Consider the following 22,789-nt stretch of genomic DNA (forward strand, 5'->3'; position numbering starts at 1 on the left):
AATTACTATGTAAGAACCGATATAAAAAATAGAATAAAAGATTCGTAAACGTTTTAAAAGAAACGTTACAAAATTTATACAGTACAATGTAAAAGTTTTTATAAAAAGTATAGAAAGTACATAGTAAATTCTTATTGGAATTATATATTTAAGTTATATTCAATATTTACTAGGAGCCAACAGGTTAATGTTCTATTCAATAATGTAAATTCGATCGAGTGATCACTCGCAACATATATAAAAGACGATTAACCGACATTTTCATTATTTAATATTTAACCAAGTACCAACACATGTTGCAACAATTGTACTTCTTCGCTAATTAATCATATACTATATAATTAAGCTCCCGTGATTAATGACGTTCGCAAACAAATGCCTTCCAGATACTGATATAATACTAATCTGAATTGATTAGGATGAGAATAAACTTGTTTTCTAAGTTCTCGTCTCTAAAAATAAGATTAAAATGTCGTTATTTTTAAATTAAATTCTTCGAGAGGGACTCGTCTGTCTATAACGCTTTATTTTCGAAACTCGTGTGTTTCGGGAAATTATATAAAAATTAAGTTTGTAATTCTCAGTTTTTGTTAATACAATTCGATGATAATTAAATTAAATCTTCTAAAGATAAATGCTATATATCAGGGGTCCCAAAAAAGTCGATATCAACTCCCTAGAGGTCGATCAGTGGCGCGTGATTCTATGGGCAAAAAAGGCATTTTCCTAGCCCCCTCCCTCAGTAGCAGGAAGCCCAAACCAATATTTTATAAGAAAATATTTCCCCAAAAAATTACTCCGAAGAAAAATGTCTGAAGTCAACACTGTACAGTACATGGGGCCCCTAATTCAAATTTGCCTGGGCCCCATGAAGCTATAAACGCGCCACTGAGATCAATAGTTTTTTCTATGAAAATTATGTTTGGATTAATACTGGCCCACAATATTTATTTATTTATTTATTATAATTTTAACTGCGTTATCAAAAAAGGTTGAGGAATCCTTAAAGGGGTCGACAGTCAAAAAAAGTTTGTGGACCCCTGTTATATATTTTTGTTCGCTTCTGTAAATTCTCTAAGATTTAAAAAGATTGAAAGAAATCCAACTTCTAATTAAAAAAGGAAGAGGAAAAAAATCGATAAAATAACAATAATTGGAAAGAAAAAGTTACAGGTAGATAACAGTCGTCATTTATTTTTAAAAATAACTTACAAGTATCAAAGAATTTCGAAACTAGAAAAAAAAAGCATTTTCTACTCATTCAAGTTCCAAACAAATTCAATATAAGACTTTTCCAAATAAATTAAATAAAATTTTACTGTTTTAAACACTTTATAGTATATATTAACTATACTTTTGAATGTAATAAAGTAATTTACTTAATATATTAAAATATCTTATACACAAACTCTTTAGAAGTTATTGTTAATATGATAAAACAGTTAAACATTATACTCCATTAAACTAAATATTTGAAAATTTAATGTATAAATTTTAGAGTCGATTATTTATTGAAGATTGTAATTTATTATAGATTTAATCTATTAATTTTTAACAGTTTATTAATCGGAGTTAGTTCCTCTTTATAAATTTTTAATGTTTTATTTTAAATTAATATTTTGAAAAATATATTTGTTAATCACACAATAAATTCTTAATGTTTTGTGTGATATTCAGCGTTAGAAAACCTTAAAAATACTTTTTACATTTTATAAACGAGGTATTAATGTTTCTATGTCTCTCACATATAGAAAAATAGTTGACAGATAAGATAGTTTCTGCGTGACATGTCACGTATGCTATTGTGAGGCTAAAAAAGCATAAAATATAACACTAAAAAAGATACCGTTTGTAGAAAATTGATGTTTACATGAAAAATACACACTTTATAATGTCTAAAATCGAATTGAGTAGTCACAAACGATTCCAAATTCGAAAGTATTATGTAAGGAAGAATTTCTCGGCCTAACTAACGAAATAAACGAAAATAATGCACTCGAATCACTTGTAGATCGTAAGTTATCGATTAAGGAAAGGCTCAACAGGGCGGGAAGAAGAAGAAAACAAGATTTTGATACTCGAAAAAAGTTATTTTATACAACTCGACATTTCTAATCATATTAAAACGTTACAAAATTATATAAAGAAATTATTGAGAAGTCAAAATTCTCTCGCATCGCGTCTTGGGAATGATGAGAAAATAAACAGTAATGTATATAGGCTATATATAAACAATAGAGAAAATTATAGAGAATATAATTTTTTTTATTAAATTGTATAAGATATTCAATTGAGAAAGTTGATTTTCTTATTAAGTTTAACAAGCGGCAGCAGCAGCAAAATGTTTCGGATGAGAAAATCTAGTTTTGTTTATCGCCATTCTCTTCTTACTTTTTCTTTATGGAATTGGGGAGAAGACGTTAGGATTTTTATATATCTTGGCAAACATCTCTCCTCTGATAAACCAAAGTAAAAGCAGAGAGTAAAGATTGATCGAAAAATTTATCTGTTCTCCTAACTTCTTACCTACACGTATCCACGATTCCGAAAGCCAAGTTTTCTCTTCTGAATATATTATAAATTTAATTATATAATAAAATTCATGAAAAAAGATTCGATTTATTTTATAAATTTTGCAAAAAAAAATTTCTAAAATACTTTTGCATTATCCGGAAATTTTATACATTAATTCTATCAAATAAAGTTGCAAATGTACTGTACATTATCAAAGAAAACGATAATCGAAACGCGATATAGCTCAAGTCTATTTTAAAGTCTTCGATTTTTGTTTAGAATTTTACATTATAAAAAATTTGTTTTTAAATAAATATACGAATATTAAAGATACAAAGTGGATAAAAAATTTAAAAGTTTAAAGTACATATTTTTATCACTCGAAATATATATATATTATGAGAGTATTGAGAATCGGAAACAGTTGTCCCAAGAGGCAAAGAGTAAAATTTCGAAAGTGGTCAACGTCTACAAATGTCCAAGTTAAGTTATGCTGCGGAAAGACCAAAGAGAATTATGGATAGAAAAGCAAACAAGCAGAATTCCCATAGAGTTTCGAGCAAAGAAAAGTGGCATATATGAATACTTTGACATATTTTCATCACTCTCGAAATCTCGGCTATAAATAAAATAAGAAATAAATAATAAATAACTAGATAAAAGATGTTTTAAAGTAGAAAATACCATAAAATAATCTTTAAAACAATAAAAATTCAAAAAATAAATTTAAACTTTAAACTATATTTTAAAATGTCTTTATATTTAAATTTTATTATTTTTAGGTTATTTTAGCGAAAGAAATATATATATAGGGCCTATATATTTACAAATTAAAATGCAAAATAAAGAGACATTATACTTTTGTATCTAAAATTTTAAGAGTTACGTAAGGTTTATAAGCGAATAAAATAAATGCGGAATTAATATAATGATTATCATTTTTAAAAGCAATAAAAGATAAAATTTTGAACCACTTAAAAACTTTAAAATAAAGATATAGTCTCTATAAAACTTAAAATATAATGTAGTTTAAGAGCTCATTCTAAAAATAAACTCGGTTAGGTTTTAGAGTTATAAACTGAATATTTGAATAAAGAAAGCAAAAACAACAACTTTTTAAAAAGGAATTTTTGATGGAATCGAAGATGGAGTCAAAGTAGCGACAAAAGATCGTGAGAGCAGCTGTTGTGCTGATCATTCTCCTGGAAATTGAACTCAATAGACATCAGCAAATGACGTAAAGATGCAGCATTGATCGCCCACTCTAAGAAAAACACGTCCAGGTGAACCGATAAACTTAATGATAGATTGCCACTACCTTTGTCTACTTCCCTAATAAACCCAATTTCTTCATTTCTTAGATCATAAACTCTCTCTTTTCTTATAATTAAAAATGGATGCTAAATAATTTATTTTTTTGCATCACTTTTAGATTATTACAACACCCGTAATGATATTTTAAACTAAACTTTTATAAGGATTTTTTGTTAATGATAGCCTGTATAATCTTAAATATTTTTAGAACAGAAAAATATAATATAAGTTAAAGAAAATAGTAATTTAGCTTATTTTTAGTTCATTTTTATAAACATTTTATTGTTTTTATGTCGAATGAGAGTGAAATGATAAAATAATAAATAGGACAGAGAGATAATAAACTATTGATATTTTCTTCGTATGTGGGTAATTTTTTTCTTTATAATTTAATAAAAAAAATCTTAAAAATATCGGGCATTTTAGAGTTAATACAATCATTAAACTTTTACAAATGTTTCTATTTGCAGACATACGTATGAACGGGCATCAAAATAACGTATAATTGTATATTATTTTGACATCTGTCTGTATTTCTGTGCCACTAGAAATTATTTATATCGATTATAAATTTATAAATTTCGAAGTATTTCCTGTTTTACAGTACAAATTCCAGCTGTGTTTATCGAAAAAACATCATTCATTATACATTTTAATTTTAGAAAACGAATTATTTCAACTTCCAAGTAAATTTTCCGCACTTTATTTGTAATTTTAACTTCAGAGAGATACCGAATTTCTCTCATTTAAATTAACGTATTTAAAATAATTAAATATNATATATCAACAATTATAAAGAAAAAGTATCTTTTAATAATATATTAAACGAATATTTTCAAAATTGAATAGAGGAATACATCAAAAACATCGAAATGCAAATAAAAATAAGAGAATTACAAAGCTTTTACTAAATATATTTTTATCACAAGGAAACAACAACAACTAAAAATAGCAAGAAAAAAACGAAATTGGTATATACTGAAAAGCGAATAGTCTGATAAATATTAAATAATTGATTAATTCTAAAAAAAAAATCTGCAGATATATGAAAATCATGTGATTATCATATGATAATTACACGTTTTTCAACTGATGTTGAATTCATTAAAAACACATAATCAAGCATCTAGAAAATTGAATAATTAGCATATTTTAAATAAGACGATTATAAAAATTTCTTATGTTTTTGGTATCGATAAAATATCAATTGAATCAAAGAGAATCAATAGAAAAATTTAATATAAAATAATATGGTAAATTTGATTCCATGATATAATGTTTCTTAAACCTAGAAAAATGAATGTTTCTGAAATAATATTTTATATTCCAGAGAATGTAGAAAATTTTATTTAAAATAAATTTTAAAATATTTTTCTTGAATTTATCAAAAGTAAATTCGTAAAATAGTTTAAATTTATCCATTTTTTTACGTTCCCCTTTGAGGAGTAGAAAGGAGGATTTGGATCATTCTCCGTTCTAAGAGCACCAAGAGAATAGGAAGAAATTTAAAAATGTCAGATTAGATTATTTCTTTGCCCTAATGCATCAATAGTATAAAGAAAACTAATCAGTTAAATCATTTCTAAAAAGAATGAATTCGAAGCATAGCCTAGAACTGAAAAAATCAAGCGAACAAATCAAGAACAAAATATAAAATTCGAGTAATTTGTAGCTCATATAATAATACTTCATATTTCTATAGATAATAGAGATATTTAGCAAAATCATCATTAAAATTTTTCAGAAAGAATGAAATTATTTATAGAGAATTAAATTAGAATTCACTTCACGCGCTCACGATTTACATTAAACTGAACTCTACTTAAACTAATACACTTATTTTAAGACAAAGAACTTAGTAGTAGATACACACTATATAATCTTCACTACGAATTGCTCGACACTACAATTGATATTCCTATATTTTAAATGGATGATAATGTATAGAAGATTAAGTGCTTACACTCTTTTCATTCCATCTAAAAGCTCACGATTTAATCTTACGAAATCTCTTTAAGATAAAAGTTAGTTATTTAGAAATGGACATTTGTCGAAAGAAGTTCACTCGAACAACTAGAAATGATCTTTGCTATATAAATATACTAAGTCACTTTACAAGATGAGATTAGCCATTCAATTCCACGAAGTGAAAGTTTGTATCTAGACTCTATCGTGTTTATTTTTTTATTAATTTAACGATGATAATTAACTTTTCGTGGTAAATTTTATGAATTGCTTATGGTAAGTATCCAGAATAATACATTTATGTATCTAAAAGAATGGCTAAGAGACTAAAACTAAACTTTAAAATTAAACTTTGTAAAAATTCAAATACGAAATAATCGAAGATTAAAAATTTTCAACATTATAACATAATGCTAGATTACATTTTACGAAAATCTATACTTTCTTTGCTTAATTTTAATGAAAATATATAATTAAGATAGTCCAAATTAGAATAAAAATCATCTCGAAGATGAAGTAAATGAGGAAAAAACCGAACATTTATTTTTGGTTTTATTTTAATGATTTTGAAAATCTCCAGTTAAAAATTAAATTTGCCTTCCTTTAATTTGAGAAAAATCGATATAAGAAAGAAAAATTTGACATAATCCACGATATGACTGACTGTTTTCTTAAAATAAATTAAGTAAGACAACGTCAGCTTCTTCAGTTTCCGTTATTCTAAGTCGAATGCAATTCGAATTCTTGCAGAAGCAATAACTTGATTTCATACATTTGAAATTTTGAAATATTGCACGCGTTAGAGTGGAAATCTTGCTTTAATATAAGGCCTCCATCAAAAATAAAATACGTTGATCTCATGAAAACAAGTTTCCCCTCGTCCGATTTTCCGAAGCTAAAAAGATCAAAGTTGTTTGTTTTTTTTTCAAAAATTCCCAAGTTTTGGCCTTCAAAAAAGGCCAAAAAAAAAGGCCGCCTCCCTTTTTTTCCTACATAGCTCCGATTTCTAAGTTCTCACCTGTCTCTATCATTACAACTTAATCTGCCTGGTGTGAGCAAGGGCGATACTGGTATTCCCGAGAATGGAGGCTATTACATAACTTTAACAATGTATACATTATGTTACTGGCAAAAGTCATGGGTATAGTTAAAAGCACACCTGTAAAGGCGATATTAACAAACCTACTAAACTGATAAGGCCCTGAAAATGGAAATATGGGCACGTTTTTTGTAATAAACGTTAAATAGAAAGTTGTGATCTTGAAATATATTAACAAGTCAAGAAAGACAACTGTCGTGGAATGTGTTTGCCTCTAGAGACAACAGGATAGAAATATACTGTCGATATGATTAATTAAAGGAAACATTGAAACCGTTCATATTGTCACCTTGTTACGACATCATCAATGTATCTAAACTAAAAAATTGGGTAAGGAATTGCGAAAGGCCTATGGAATACCTGTTCTTCTAGCTGTTTCGAAATAATTTCTGCTAATTCGTACAACAAATTGATTATAGCATTTCAACATCTCGCCTATTACGCTTATCTGTTTTTTCTGCTAAAACTTTTCTGTAAATTATAAAGCCTCGAGCGTATTAATAGAAAAGTATGATATTTTTGTTTGAACATACGCAAGCGGTGTGTGAACTTACTACATAATTAACTAAAGGGTTCAATATTTTCACTCTTAAAATTTCAAATATATGAAATCAAGTAATTGCTTCTGCAATAATTTGAATTCCATTCGATTTAAAATAATGAAAATTAAAGAAATTTGAAGTTTATATAAGCGAAAGTATTTTTATTTTATTTTAACGAACTGAATCATATTGTGGATTATGTCAATTGTATTTTTTTTCTTATACAAATTTATGTAAAATTACGTTATAAAATAGTTTGAAGGTTCAAATTTTGTTTTTTCCAGAAAGAAAACAAGTCATTAACTATCGAAATTTAGAAGGACAGATTCGAATTTAATAAAAATAAATCGACGATTTTACTTTAGAAATCTTGTTCAATAAACTGTAAAGAAACGAAAATTCTAAATTTAACAGGAATTCTTAATTGAACTAGATAAGGAGTCGATATTTCCCTATTTATAAGCAAAATTCGATGTAACGTACTATAGTACATATCGTTTAGCTTAAGGAACACCAATATTTTTAAAAATTTACTTTGTATGCTTTTTTATCTCACCAATAGAAATTGAAGTTTGTAGCATGTTACAAATATAGTTTGATATTTAGGATACAATTTTCGGAACTTCAGTCAATAAAATAACATGTGAAATGGAAATTCTATTTGTTCTGACAGAAAAACAGATTCATCTAAGAATGAATTTGGTTCACATCCCGTATCATAGGCAATTCTATATTAATTTCTTTTGATGGACATGTATTATTATTATCCATTGTTTATAAATAAACCGATGAATAATAATTTAAAGAAACATATAAACATCAAAGTGTTACTTGTCTCTTTTTTTGTCACTAATTCAATTTTAGAAGTTGAAAATTGATTGAAAGAATATTGAAAATGTTGCTTCCTGTACTATTTTTAACTTTTAAATAATTTAAAAATTAATACAACATTCTAAATTATTTTTTTTAAATTGATGTTTGAAGTAAACTGATTGAATTTACAGATTATATAAGTTCAAATTACCTTTCTATCATTCGGTTCGTCGTTTAATTGGGTTTATTACGCGCGATGTTCGAACTTAGAACATTAGTTTACCATTAGAGTATATCGTGTATAATTAATAAATACGTATATTTCCGACATAATTATCGAATTATAGATGCAAACTTTTACGCGCTCCGATCAAATTTTCAACGTAAACAAGGCAATTATAGAAAAGATAATTCATTTATTTTAATTACCGTAAAAAGATTTAAAATACCATTTAAAATTTGCAACACTTATAAAGTTATAATTAAGAGAAAAGAGAGAAATTAAGAATTTTAAGCGTACTTTTATAATAGAGAAAGATGCCAATTGCTTGTTACTACAAAGTTATTTAGTAAGTGGTAACAAATGAAGCTATAATTCAGGTAGTGATAGTTCCTTTCACCTACTTTTTTACCGGGAAAAAAAGCTAATGTTCAATTTTCTGATAACGAAAAAAAGTGAAAATAGATTAAAGAAGTAATCGTCATTCTCTTCGTACGATGAAACTGTTAATACACCTATTTATTAATGCAACTTTTTACGTTTGTAACTGGATAATGTCCATTTATTTTTTGATAAAAATCTTGTTTCTTTTTTTGACAATCTGAATTCAAAATTTGTTACAAACTGTAAATGAAAAATAGATTTTTAAGTATTTAGAATAATAAGTTATAAAAATTCGCTGCGTGACATAACTAAATCCTGTTCGTTTTAACGTGAAATTTGTTAATTTGTTCCAAAAGTTTATGAAATTTACAAGAAATATCATACAATTTTATAATTGTTAGAAAAAAATTTATAAAATTTTGAAAATTATAAATATATATTTAATTAAATATACTTTTTATACGCATCAAGAGTTATCAACATATTTTATTAGAGAATTATAACATAATTTTTCTTTTAATAATATAAAAAAAAACTTAAAAAGTAAATTAAAAACAGAGTTATATCATTATAAAATTATAATTTACAAGCTTAAAAATATTAAATTAAAGAAAATAAATAGATTTAGAACGTATCAAAAGTAGCTTTCCTGATATTTTATAACGATTTTAATTCGAAAATTAATATTTTATGTAATGAAAAGTGATGTTATGAAATTAAAAGATGGGTTTTATATGTATAAAATTCGATTCTGTTCGTTCGACGTCCATCTACGTTCGATAAATATCTGGGAAAATGTCGTAAATTCTCTTACAGATCATAGTGACTTAATGTTAATACATTAAGTGACATAATCGTATTCACAACAAATTTACTTAAAATCGAACGAAGAAACCGGAAGATTCTGCATTAAAAAAAAATTAAGAAAAGTCTAAAATATCATTTTAAATATTATTATTCTAATTCTTTATTATTTATATATCTATTTTTGTACGACACCGGTTCAAAGAACTTATTAAAATACGAATAAAAATAACTTAAGCGAAGCAAGATATATTTATTTAATGTTGTAAATCTGTTAATGTTATTTAAAAACTTTTCTATATTTATTTATTTAAATTTTAGAGTAGATTTGAGAGAAAAGGATATTAGTAAATAGCGAAAGGGGATTTAAAAATACGATATAACTTAAAGACAAAATGTTTTTTTTTTTCTTTTTTCCTTAAAGAATATCATCGTTTATCTTCAAACTTTTTAATAAATTAATCCTAAATACAACGCGAAATTCTCACGAAACGGTGATTTTTCATAAAAATTAAAATAAAAAAAAAATTTTAATTAACATCTTTGTTGAGCTAATCTTTATTTATTTGTATAAATAAAAAATATTTTAATTAATATTTAGACGATTTAATTAACTCATTATCATTCAAATTTTTATTTTTGTTTAGTAAACAAATTTTTAATAAATTTCTCCAATTTTTAATGATTTTTAATATTNCTTACGAGATTTGTAATTAATGGAGAGTTAACTCTAAACGCAGTGAGTTGTTGACCTTTTTTTTAGGCGTCAGAATTTTTCATGGAGCTATTCGGACTTCAATACCTAATATTGAAAGATTGATCGCGGGCCACATAAATTCATTAGACGGGCCGGATCTGACCCGCGGGCCGTATGTTGGCCATGCCTGGTATAGTAGCTAACAGATTGGAGTATCAATTGATATAAAATACAGTATGTAAGTTTTCAGCTACAACTTAAATAATTATACTTATACTGCATATGACCATATTTTGTGAAAAATCTCAAATTTATTTAAATTCAATCACACTATTAAAATCTAATCATTAACCTTAAATATTCATTATTATTATTATTATTGTAATGAATATTTTTTTAATAATATTTATTATAAAAGTGAATAGAAAATTTATCCATTAAAAAAAAATTAAATAAGAGAAAGAATCACATTAGATACTTTCCCTGATATGTTAAGTAACTAAAACTAATTTTAAATATATATTAAAATAATTAAAATCTTTCCTTTCAAAATGTATCGTATTTGAAATAATTAAAACAATTCAAAATATTATTTTAATGATGTTTTTATGGTATTTTAAGTAATAATTTAGCGACATTTATCTCAATTTTATGCTCTTTTCCAATTAATTTAAGTGCAGATTTTACGAAGAATAAATGCCTAATTACGTAATTTAAACATTTAAAATGTAAATATATTATTAAATTAAATTATTTAATTAATTTAATTAAGGAACATATAAAGATTTTATTATAATTATTACTTTCTTTTTTAGCCTCTGGAATTTTGTTAAATGCATTAAAGTGGTCGAAATTTTTAAATATAGTTTTTAATTAAATAACTTCAGTTTTAATGATTTAAAAAATAAAGAATTTATTTTTTAATATTTTGAATATTTAAATATATATACATATATTTTTTTAAAACAATTTTCATGTTTTATTCAAAATCAACATCAATGATATATTTATTACTTGACTGAAAACGTTTATCACTAAGAGAAAATATATTCAAAATTTCGAAGAATATTTTATTTCACTTTTACATAATTATTTTATGCAACAAACTGAGAAAAAAAATGGGAAAAGATGATTCCTCTGCCTAAGGAGGGAGAGAAAAGAATGCTTTTATCTGTAATTTAAACAGTTTAAGCAAACAACCTCTACGGATATTTTATTTTTCTCTCTTTTCTCTAGATACATTTCCCAGTTTTCACTTCATTTAGTGAATTATTTATTTGATTTTTCTGTCGTAAGCGTTTCGCTTAAAAATTGGCATTAATACTGGATAAAGTATCACTCGATTCACTTTCCCAAAAGATAAAATATCAATTCTACAAAGTATTTATTGTGTTTAGAAAAGAGATACAGTACATCAAAAATTTTAACAATTGTTATAAAAACAAAAACTGATAGAAAGCACTTAATAAACTTTAAAAAGTGTAAAATGTACTTCTCTTAAATTCATCCTAACGTTGATGTGAGAGTGAAATTAATATGATTTACTATTAGTCTGTCCGTCACGTTATACATTTGTAAATCTATTCTTACTCATATAAACGAATTTTTCCCATTATAAGTTGTGAAAATTGTTCTAGAAACACAGAGGCTATTTAAAGAATATGAAGAGTGCTTTCAAGATGGTTAGTTATTACTCATCTTAATTAATTTATCCTTTGACTTATCGATTTACTAAAAGGAGCATTAACGTGTGTACTACGCTATGATCATTATTAACGTAAGATTAACAAGTTTAAACAATAAAGATTTTATGTAACACATCAAATAAATAATATTATTTATTTACTATAGTTGTACCGTACATAAATAGAAATGATTTATTAGTTTAATTATTGTATTTTTATCCAAACTCTTGCTAAAAGTAAAGAATAATTTAAAATTTTCCTTGTGTTTCTCTCTACTACAAAGTAATAATATATTAACGACAATATTAATATTTAAAAAGTAAATTAAAAATACAAATTTTATATACTAAAAAATTCATATTTGTATAAATTAATCATTGTAAACATATATAAAATTCCTGCGAAAGTCAAAATTTAATTAACCATAGTTTGTTAAATTACATCATCAATTCTAAATGGAATTTAAAAAATCAAATTTAATCCAATCAATAAGAATTCCAAAGAAATATTTTCACGTCAGTTCGATTTTAAGAAATTGTAAAGAATAACAAATATAAAAATGAAAAAGTAATATAACACTTAGCCAAATTACTTGTATACAGTAAAAAGAGCATCTACTGTATCTTTCAGGTACTAGAGAATTGATTCTCGTGTTTTAAAATCGATTTTTCTTCTATAAGAAATAAATAGAACACTCCATTAATTGTTTATTTTGTTGACAGTAAAAGTTTAAGAGGTTCTTCTTTGATAAATTTGTTTAGTTAATTTAATATTTTTCTTGTTTACTCTAGAGAATTGCATTATAATCCACTGAAATTCTAGAAAAATATATATTTATAATATTCAAAAGTACATAATTTTATTACATAGAAAAAATTTCACCCTTATTTTAGTAAAAATTATAATATATACAAAATTCTGCATCAAAAGTATAAAATGTGCAAGGAAGGAAGGAGAAGAGGAAGAATTTTCTTGAGAGAACAAATTCAAATATTGTATTTTGTACATTTTTCCGAGATTGAAAGGGTCCTTCTGTTTGAAATTGCCATTGTAAAACGTAGGAAAAACCAATAAACTATTTTGATCTGGTAGAAAATATGTGGAAGCAACACATTTGAAATTTTACAATCTTGCTTTCTATGTTTAGAAAAGGAGAACGAAACAAGTTGTTTTAAGGCTTTCGGTATTTTTCTATCAAATATTATTTTGTTTTATAAAAAAAATTAAATAAAAATATATTTTTGATATTCTTTATTTTCTGAAAACATTTCTTATGTATAATATTAAGTATTTGTTTTTATATGATTCACCTTTGTCAATTAATTATATTTACTGATCTATTCTGCGTAGGATCCAAACAGAAATTTTTTAGATGATTGCTACTTGTTTCTTTCTTTTTCTGTAAGTTCTTAAGGTTTTCTGCATTTTAAAACTCTCCATTTCATTAAAAACATAAAAATACATTATTTATTTATATATTTACTCCTACTACATCAATTTTATATCTTTTATAAATTTACAAAAAATACAAATTCATAAATAATATAAGTTACAAAGTATATCAAAAAGAATAAATGTATATATTTTGAATTTTTTAATCTTATAATTTTAATTTTAATTAATAATAAATAGAAAGAGAAATTTAAATATAGGCATATATATTTACTTTTATTTTTGAATAAATAATTTAAATCTACTTTTGATTTTTTATTTATTAAGAAGATGAATTTATGAAATATTTATAAAATATACATTTTATGACAATAATAAAATTTGCAAAAAAAATATATTCGACGAAAGGTAATATTCTGGAAAAGAATAAATGCATTTTTTCTGTTATTTTGTTTATAAACAAACATTTAGAAGTGTTCCAATTTCTAAATTGAATAGGAGAAGATCTAAAGTGACCCGAATTTTATTTGTTTTGTATAAATTTACGAAAGAGTACACACGATGCAATACGTCAAGAAACTAGTCCCGGGAGGAACTGGTGCAGATGGATAATCCTCTCGTATAAATGACAAGTGTTGGACTTACTACTCTAATGGGAGAAATTAAGCATTTAAAGACTTTTGCCATTCCTTCTAAGGCACTTTTATTGACTGGAACAGTAATAAATGTTTATTGTCTACTAAAAGACGCATCATCTCTTATGGGTGTCGACGTAACACGTTTGTAACCAACGTTACAAACGTTTTCCTTCCCTAAATATCAGATATTCGCTGTAATATTTCTAGTGTTAATATCGGAGCGTGCGAAAATTTAAATCGGTTTTATTATAATTTGGATCGTAATTTATTATTGATATACACAATTAATTAATAAATCTCTCTGGTTATTTGTCAGCATCATTCTTTATTATTTGAGATATGAATGCTACGGAGAGTTAAATGTTATTTCTTTATCTTAAATCAAAGTTTTTACAGAATTATAAGTTGTAAATCAGTCGTTAAAGATGGAAAATGTTTAGTATTATAAGATATCAAGATCTCTAATGACCAAAAGAGAGGACGAAAGAACCTTTTTAAGTATCCTTGAAAGAAACTCACTGAGTCTTTCAATACTTTTATATGGACTCAGATATATAATTTTATTTAATTATTTTTATTAAGTTTATCTAACTGAAAACTTTTATCCTATCTTAAATATGACAAAAACAATCGAATCGAAAATTATATATTTCTTAACACTACACAGTTTACTAATAATTTAAAAATTAATAATAACGTGCGACTTTTTAATTTATTTAAAAATTTGCAACAGTAAAACTATTAATTTATTGTATCTTATTAAATTTTGTTTATTGATATAATAATAATAATAATAATAAAACAAGTAAATTTTTATAAACATATTATATTTTCTATGCAAAAATAATCCAAATAACATGCAAATTTAACTAATTTGCAAAATTTGTAATTCATTTTTTGTTCTTCTAATGTTAGAGAGTTATCTTTGCCTTTAATTTTAGGAAGTCACGAAATTTGTAGTAAATAAGTAGACTGTTTCTCTCGAGGGATTCTATCGGAAACACTACTTATACGAACGGATAAGAAAAAAAGATATTCGTTGAGACGTTGAATTATATAAATTTATATATTTTTCAAAATATACAGCTGAAATAAAGATAAGAAAAAGTGTTTTTTGAATTTATTCTAGCTTTTTGTAGTAAATTGCGTTGAAAGAAACATGATTTTTCGAAACGTTTTTACTTTATAAAACTTTACCTGATAATAATTTTTTTCTATTTAAATTTTAACTAGAAATTTTTATATTTATCTTTTCTAAACGAAGAATTCTAAATATATATATATATATATATATATATTATAAAATCTTATGTTGTTTCATTAATTATAAATCAATTTTGAATTAATTTGTGGGCGTTTAATCGTAAAGGAAGTTAATCATAGAAGATTAAGTACTCTTTAAGTAATTATTTATAATTTTGTAAAACAAATTATTTAATTAGAAAAATTGTTTATTAAAATAAACTATTCTTTTCTATACACACGAGCTGGCTAGTATAAAAAAATCTTTAACGATGTCTGATTGAAAAAATGACAATTAATAAATAGTAATTAGAAATATAAATAAAAACAATTCAGCGATACTCCTCCCAATTTTATTTTCTCGACCAATCGCTGTCGAGAAAATGAAATCGTCTGCCAATCATCGTTAAAATCTTTGATATTAGACATCACATATATATCACAGAAGACATCATATGTTTACAGAACCTTTACGTTTAAATTTAAAAATATATATATTATTGTGCATATTTATATTTAAGTATACAAATGAATATTATATAAAATTTAGAATTATTTTATTTAATAATTATTGTGTGAAATTTAATAAAATATAAAAAATCATAAATTGTTAACATCAAAGTTAAAAGCTTAACTTATTTAAAATTTTGAAAATATAATATACTATCCTATGTATTATATATATAATATTTATTTATTTGTACTTGTGATGCATGCGATGAGTACCATTCTATTTATCTTTGTATTTATGTAAGAAAATTATACTTTGTATCTAGGGGAAACTTGTAGCATCCTGGTCAAAATTACTGTACATTATTATGTAAATTCTCATATATAATAACTAGATATTAAATATCATGGGAAATTAATGAATTTTATTTTTTAAATATAAAGTTAATAAAGAAAATAAATGTTATAATGTTAAATATTGATACATTTAAATAATTATAACTCATATAACTCGTATAGTCTATATATGTGTATAGGAATAAAATGATTCCATCCAAAATTATTTTTTAAATTTATAATTTCAACTTCTTTCACGTATTTTAAAACGTGAAAAGAAAAAAAAATATGATTTACTTGTCAAATCAAAAAATTATATTTCCTTCCACGCTTATCTTATTACTCAATATTTCTTTGTATTTTCGTAAACACATTGGAAAAAATAATTAAAATTTATTTTTAAATTTTTTAAAAACAATTTTTTTCTAAAATAAAAAGTATTTAAAACTTTACAGAATAAAGATCCTTATAGAAAAGGANAATTGTAAATATATAAACAATTATCATTTATTGATTGTTGAAAGAACAAAATGACTATTTTAAACTTGTTGAAAATTACTGCTGTGATAGAATTTACCCAAAAATCTGGGAACTTTGGTGCAAATTAACTGTTTAATCCACTCTTCAGATACAAATCCATATATAGGTAACCGTTGCCACGTTAAGATCTCTAGGTATACCTCCTGTCAATCACCGACTATACTTAATATCCTTTTGTTTGGCAATGGAATAAATTCAATAGTCTCTATAAAATTTCATTAAAATTCTTTCGAAAATAGCATCCAAATATTAAATAACGAAAAATTCTTTCTAACGTAAATTGAAACTTTAAAATATATTATTAAAGTCACCAGATGAAAATCGTTGCTATAGAGTAAAATCGAGTGACACTTGAATCAAAACCATTTCTACATTTCTCTTAGAGTATTTTGTAAATTTTTATTATATCCAATTGCAATATCGATTCAAATTTATTATTATATTTATTTCAAGATCAAATTTTTGTCTAGATTTTCATAGACATGTCTTTTTTAAATTTTCAAAACTAAGATTGAAACGTAACGCCAAACTTTCACACAATTCATAATTCAATAAAACGTAGAAACTGCACCCATCACTAATTTATGATCCCACAGATCCTAGCGTATATTATGTATTTATTTAATCGCGTGTAACTTAGAAGATCGGGTTTAATTTCGAGATGTTTTATACCTCAATTTAACGATAACGGTGGTTGACGAATATGTTCATCATCATCCTCATCATCACCGTTATCAGCAGCATTAACGATGTCGATTAAGTGATGTAATAGCTAATTTTATCAACTAACCAAAGAGCTACTTGCAGAAAAACAAATCGAATTCTAAGCTAAGGAGAGAAATCAATTTATAAACTTGGCTTCTCTTCCTAATTTAAGATTCAGTTATCAACTGAATACGGTTATAAAACCGAGTAGATGCTAGCATTTATTGCTTGTTTGATAGATATTGTAAAATTTAAACTACGTACAACTTGTTTTGCATGAAGACGAGCTTTAACTCTCTTTAGAATTTAAAATAAGTCAATTTTCAAATAGAATTTGAATTACGTACGACGTATTACGTACTTTTTTTAGTAATAAAAAAATATTAAAGTAGCATTTTGTTTCTAGAAAATACAAAATTTCTCCTGTTTAAAAGAAAGATATCTATTGTTTGGCTATGTTTTGTATTACAAGAAATAAAGAAAATAGTCGAATATGACACTCCTTTATTTTAGTATATAAAAATTTACTCATAAAAAATTGAAATGAAGTAAAGATTTTTTGGCAATACAGATAAAAAGCGATTTTTTTTTTACAATAATCTCTACTTATCAATATTAAACTTTGAATAATATAATATTATTTTTAANAAAACTTTACAGAATAAAGATCCTTATAGAAAAGGATAAACTATTATGAAGTGTTAAACACGTCGAGTTTAAAAATATGTATAGCACTTGTAAAAACAGAATTAAATTCGCATATGTTGCTTATATATAATATATTTACAGTTTGTACAGCTTTGTATCAATATTTGGAGCTGTCTAATAGTCGTGAAAGTATAAATAACCAGCTGTACTTTTCGAATAGAAATTTTATTTTCATTTCAAAGAATCCGGCTATTTGTAAAGTATTTAATATCTTATTCAATCTTACATTTTATGAGGCTGTTAAAAATCACAAAGAATTGCCAAGTAAAAACGTGGAAATCTTAATTTTGGCTACAAATTTGTAAGTTCGATCCACTTCTAAATTAAAAATAAGTTAAAACAATGTTATTATAATAATTAAAGTTTTTGTTTTAGACCAATCGATCGAGATAAATGTAGTAGGAGGAGATTTATGTAAAGTTGAATTATTTCGTAATAATAGATAATCTCACAACTGAAAAAATAATTCCAGACAACAGTTTTAAAAAAATCATAAAATTCGAGTAATTAATCGCAATAAATCATTAACTTCAAGCAATTTTTAATAAGATATGTCCAAGTTTCGACACGTTCAACAAAATGTCATTAAATAATCGGACAACAAGCGGAATAAGCTTACTTGTGTGTACGTATTCTATAAAAATCATCTGTCGAAATATTACCGTGGGTGTAGATACAAAATATCTAAATTTATATTTACACCCACATAAAATTTGTCATTTTCCCATCATACGTAAAACTAGATAGCCTAATCGATGATTCTGAAGGTGTCTATCAATGCAAAATTCCATTATATTAAACGTTTCTACTAATTGATTTTTTAAAATTAATTAACCTACATCAATAACAGTTGCTTTTTTGATCAACAAACGTTTTCTATTAACGTAAAATTTTCGTATTTTTTCACTTTTAGCATAAATGCCAAAGTTTGTAACCTATTTATTAACTAATAATAATTATATGTAACAAATATTTTGTCTTTATGAAAATGAGAATTTAGAAAAATGTTGTGTAAAATTTTATAGAAATCTGTTTTATTGTCTAAGGTAAATATATTTGCATAGATTACACAATATATTAAATCAATTTTATTATCTATAAAAGTCCGTTGTATAGTAGAATGATAATGATTTACCATCATATTTCTATATACAATTTTGTAAATATTTTATCTTGTATGTAAAGAAGTTGCTTACGACTTCCTTACACGAAGGATAAAGCATTTATTAGTATATAAGTTATTTCGTGAAATGTAAATTGTTAAGTCTCTCCTATGTTTCAGATGTATTTAATCACTTATATAATTTGAAGATATAATTATTAGAATCATCGGTTATCAATTGGTATATATGCATATATACTCGAGAGAATTTCAATAGAAATTTTCCACTTAACTTTCTCCCAATGTATAAATCAACGTCTGTTACATATAGATAATAAGAAAGAGTATTAATAATGAAGTTAATTTATTTGGTAGGCATTACAGGAAGCATTACTTAGTAAACAACTTTCAACTCTATTTCTTTAATATATCAATTTAGAGACTACTTACATAAAATGTAATTTAATTTTTTTTCTTTTTTTGAAAAGTCTTTGATGTGCTGTTAATAACGCAATTAAATTGTCGTATTCGTTTAAGTTATTTTAAACTATTAAAAATAACACATCTCTATCCAACACAAGTTTTTTTCAGAATATCTGATAAGTTCTTAAAAGGTCTCTGAAGGAATTTTTAACTGTAAAAATACTCTAAAGAAATTGTCTATTTTGATATTTTTGGAATGAAATGTCTCAAAAATGGCAGAAAAAAGCAACTTTGTTTAATGAATAAGTTTAGATTGAGTAAAACATTGTAGAAATATGCTTTGAAAAACCAGTGAAATTTGTGATCTTTTTAAACGATCCAACGTAGAAAATGTTATAAATAATATTTTACTTGCACAATTATCTATAGCTACAAGCAATTTTCAAGTCGCTGTTCGCCATTTTGTTTCAAACTGTCTGACTATTAGGTTTAACAAATCGTGCTAAGCACGCTTTAAATAACTATCATCTAACAAATAAAAATGAAAAAAATAGACAAAAATAATATAAAATCCAGAATACAGCAACTGAGTTTTATGAAATGTACGCTTAAAAATCATTAATCTCTATCTTATAAAAGACACTCCATAAATTATGCAGATATGAGTGGAATATTACGCAGATAATCGTTTCGATGGGTTACAAGGAGCGAAGTGTTTACAATAACGTTACGTAATACTAGGAACTCCTTGAGTAACAGAATGATTCATTTTGTCTATTGAGTGTTGCATAGCGAACCATTGCATTGTACAGTATTTTATTAATTACATGTATATCATACTTTAATATGATGTGTATTATCCCTTAGCACAATTAAAGAGGTTGATCAAAAATATGTTATATAATTTTGAGGATGGGTAAGTGCAACAGCATTACGGTTTGTTTGTTACAGGGGATGAATGTTAGTTAAAAAGTATAAAAGTAACGCTACATAATTTATGGACGAATCCTAACACGTTTATTTAATAAAACGAATGCTCAAAATTTTGTTTAATTTATTTGAATAATCTAAAAACAGAGGGAAAAGTTTAGAAAGAGCACTTGATACACATAAATGAATAGAAATTCCAATAAATAAAATTATAGAATTTCGTTATCGCTTTCGTAAATTTACTTTGCAACTTGTTTTAAGAGTCTATTTATAAAATAAAATTCATTACGTATTATTGTTTTTCGTTTTGATGATTTTTATATTTACAGTACATCAAATTATATTCTAGTTACACGAAATCATTTTATTTTCAATAATACCATATTATTAACAATAAATTGATTTCATGTAACTAGAATATCACTTGATGTAAGCATAAATATCAAAATGAAAAACAATAATGAGTTTTATTTCGTTATTTTGATTCTCGCAATCGATGTCGAACGTTCGATAAGACGTTATTAACGGCTTCTTTTTATTTCGCTATTTTAATTGGATACGATGTTTCAAATAGTTTTTGCAATTTTAAGTGGATTATCTTTAATTGCCGAAGCGCTAATCAGTTTATCGATACTGTAATATTCTTCTAATTATCTCAAAAAGAATAACAGTTGAAGAAAATAATAGATTGTAACAGTGTCGAGGAGTACAAACTTGGATCATAAAAAACTTCAATTTTTCTATATAAATCGTGAAAAATAAAATAATAATCGATATATAATTAAGTTATGAAAATTAAATAATGTACGATATAGTAGCGATGTATTTTTAATGAAATAATAAATATATTTTTGGTGTTTTAATTCAATGAAAAATCTGGATTTGAAATTAAATTGAAATGTCAAAATTTATGATTGATTATTTAATTTAATATTAAAAACTTTTTCTCATTTTTATGAGAAAAAGTTTTTGATGTTTTCCAACAATGAATACAAACCTCACTTTACTAATCTATTGTTAATATATAACAAAAAATTCAACTTCATGCAGAATGTTTTCAAATGCTAAATTCTTTTATTTATAATTATTCTGTCGAATCAAAAAATGTTTACAGATAAGACACGTTTTAAAAAATGGATCCACACCGAAAACAAATTCAATATTACATATTCGTAATAATGAATCGCACAATAGCAATTCTCTTAATACTTTTCACATTCGAGTTAAAATCGAATGCGATAATTACGTCGACGATGAGATCACAGGCGATAATATTCGAATGCAGTCTCACAAGTATCTAACGTGACATCATCAATGACGCGATTTTCTCATCTATTTCTCATTCGCTAACAAATCTTCGTACATTTAGTAGATTTTAAATATAGCAATACAAATATATAAACTTTTGATAAGAAAAACGTTTATACACTTGTATACTTAAATATATAACTTTCAAAGACGTTTTCCTCCTATATTTTAAAACTAGACTTTCAAAATAAACTCGCAGTTTTATTAACACGGAATAAATTTAAATAAATTCGAATTTTTTAAAATTATTTTTCTCCTGAGCTACTTTATTGCGAGTAAAAGTCAAAATAACAAATATTTGAATTCGTGAGCTTTAACTAGACCGTTGCCACTAGTGTTTTTGCATTATTTTTCGATAGTTCGAACACTTTATTACGTAAACGTGTCTTCTAGTAAGCTTAAATCACATTTTATCTAAGCTACATCGCATAAACAAAGTACCAATTAAGAATTTAGGACCATACATAACAAGCAAGAACATAAAACTTTACAGTCCCATATAAAGTATTTAATCATCCAAAACAAACGTAAACTAATATAAAACGTTGTGTTCGGAGCATAATTTATCTAAAATTATTATTTTAAATCGCTATTTTAATTAATTTTTTACTAAAATAGACTATTTGGATCAAAACTAAAATTAAAAGATCAGTTTGATTAACAGATGAAATCAAACGTCTTTTTGTCTGTCCGTAAACAAGTTTAAATCCTCAGAAAAAAATTTTAAAACTGATTCTAACATAATCCTACATATTAAATAATTTTAAATTTAAAAAATATATTTGTATTTTTATAAAGTTAAAAGAATTATTTCTTTTACTTAAAAAAAAAAATAGCATAATTTTGGCTTTCTTAAACTAAATTAGAATTTAAAATCTTAACAATGATGATTTAATAAATATAATAAATTTATAAAAAAATTTTTTAAATCGCTGTTTAAAACATAAAACTTATTGTTTTGTTTAATACAAAAAAAAC

The sequence above is a fragment of the Centruroides sculpturatus genome, unplaced genomic scaffold (genome assembly GCF_000671375.1).
Source record: "Centruroides sculpturatus isolate CEXI.00-Female unplaced genomic scaffold, Cexi_2.0 scaffold243, whole genome shotgun sequence".
In the NCBI taxonomy this organism is placed as follows: domain Eukaryota; kingdom Metazoa; phylum Arthropoda; class Arachnida; order Scorpiones; family Buthidae; genus Centruroides; species Centruroides sculpturatus.